This window comes from Propithecus coquereli, unplaced genomic scaffold (assembly GCF_000956105.1).
Source record: "Propithecus coquereli isolate 6110/MARCELLA unplaced genomic scaffold, Pcoq_1.0 Scaffold58, whole genome shotgun sequence".
Lineage (NCBI taxonomy): Eukaryota > Metazoa > Chordata > Mammalia > Primates > Indriidae > Propithecus > Propithecus coquereli.
The window spans coordinates 1,509,916-1,512,162 of record NW_012151729.1 but is presented as its reverse complement, the minus strand read 5'-3'; the positions used below and the strand labels follow the sequence as shown (position 1 = coordinate 1,512,162).

Here is a 2,247-nt window from a genome sequence, read left to right as displayed (position 1 = left end):
AATGTAAATGCTCATAGTTCTTTAGGCTTAAAGGAAATATTCTTAACATTTTTTTGTTAACTTCAGCCAAATTATTTTTGGGGAATTTTTTTCCCCTTCCAAAATACTTTTATTAAAAATCACAAACAATTAAAAAAAAGCCACCACAAACCCTGCCTTTCTTTTAAATGTGGCATGGAGCGGTTTGGTTTCCACCCTATTGCGTGTGGCCCAACCCGGTTATGAATCAGGTCTCTGGGACTAGGGTCCTGCCAAGGAAGTGGGGTTCAGCCTGAGGGGAGGAGACCAACCCCTCCCACTGCCTCAAGGTGCAAGAGGCAGAGCCTGGGTTTCCATAGCAACCTGGCAGCATATCCCCGTCATCCTGTTGCAGGTCTATCCTTTGTCTTCCCTAAGGCCCCAGTGGTCACAAGGGAAGTGTGGACTGGAGGGAAAGTCAGTAGGAATGTGTAAGTGGAAAATTAGACTCCTAGAAAAAGTTTCATTAAGGCATTTGGAACAGATACATTAATTCAGAAAGACCTTGCCTTCACATAAGGAAGGCTGTGGTAACCAGACACACACATGCAAGACAGTTGTGGAACCCTGAAACAAGAGGAAAGGAGGCCATAGTCACTGCTTAGAGCCCCACCAAAACACACAGTTATATCCAGGAATCCAGCATACTGAAGCTGACCGGAGGAGTGATCCCCTCCAACAAAATTTTAGGACCCCGGGATGATTTCCATGATGTGATCTAGTTCATTCCACTCCCAGGATCCTGGGGCACAGGAGAGGTTGTGAGGAGACTCTGGCGGGGCTGGTGCGGGCTCCTTTTTCACTGCATGCGTGTCGGTGTGCAGAAAGAAGTCATCCAGACCAGAGTCCTCAAAATACCCGGGGCTCATAGCCTCTATGAAGACCCTAGCACGTTGGGGTGGCACTTCATTCCGGAGGCCCAGGGGAGATTATTCATCAGAGCATTTTTGATTTCATTAGATAACTGCAAAATTGTTCTCCACTGTGCAGACTCATCTTCAGCAGTTTTGCAGGCTTTGCAGGTTCTTTTCCTACTTGCTTGCCAGTGTTTAGTATTGCCTGAAGTTTTAATAATCGGGGGATCTTCCTCACACAGGAAGAGGGGCTTGGAGGGCAGGGTGGGGGCGGGAGCCAGGTGAGGTGTGGCTTGGGAGCTGCTGGAGGGTGTTGTGGATGATGACATGCCTGGGAGGCTGGGTGCTTAGGGGCCCAGGCTGCACTGGATTTTGTCTAGGGAGATGTGGAGCAGGGCTTCCTGGTAGCTCCGAAGGCTTGCTGGACTCCAGTCCCACTTCTCTTCCTCCTCCTCTTCCAAATCTGAGTTTTTCTTCAAGCCTTCAACCATTATATCCTCAGCTGCCAGGTTCTCAGTGACCACCTCCCAAAATGCCTATGACGAATTTCTTTAGAGTTGCTATGTAGTCTAGAAACTTGGGATCAAGTGGGAAATTTGAAAGTTAATGTAGTATAATTGACCTTTGAATAACACAGGTTTGAGCTGCTCAGGTACATTTATGTGGAGTTTTTTCAATAAATACATTGGAAAATTTTTTTGAGATTTGTGATAATTTGAAAAAAACTCATAAATGAACCTCGTGTGCAGCCTGGAAATACCAAAAAGATTAAGAAAAAGGCATGTGATGGATGCATAGAATATATGTAGATGCTAGTGTGTTTTATCATTTCTTACTAAGATACACGCAAATCTCTCATACAAAGTTAAAATTTATCAAAACTTACACAAATGCTTAAAGTCTACCTGGCACCATTTGCAGTCGAGAGAAATGTAAATCAACCTAAAGATGCAGTATTAAATCATAACTGCATAAAATTAACTAGTGCGTACCTTAGTAGAGTAATTTCATAGCCATCGCCTGTCGCATTGAGCTCAGTGTTGTGCGTATCTGCTTAAAACTGTGTGATGCTAATCATTTCTGAATGAGCAGCTCATCTCTCCAGTAAGTTGGATACTGCAGTAAAAAGGGAGCTCTCTTGATTCTCCTGTATTTTTCGTCATGTTTAGCTCAAGGTATGGGTCCTCTTGTAAACTTTGAATAACATCATGGGACCCATACAAAGTGTCACTAGTCATGCTGGAAGTGCTCCCAAGAAGCAGAGAGAATCATGACTTTATAAGAAAAAGTTCAGTTGCTTGATATGTGCCATAGATTGAGGTGGTCTGCCATTCTGGATGGACGATTCATCTTGTAAACAGATGACATAAACTTG

General features: G+C 44.1%; 1 protein-coding gene across 1 annotated transcript in view; it reads left to right on the top strand.

Moving 5' to 3' along the window:
- The window catches only part of LOC105821513 (ras GTPase-activating protein-binding protein 1), a 63,826-nt gene that overhangs the window by 12,088 nt on the left and 49,491 nt on the right, over positions 1-2,247 (top strand). The gene's annotated exons all lie outside the window — the stretch shown is intronic.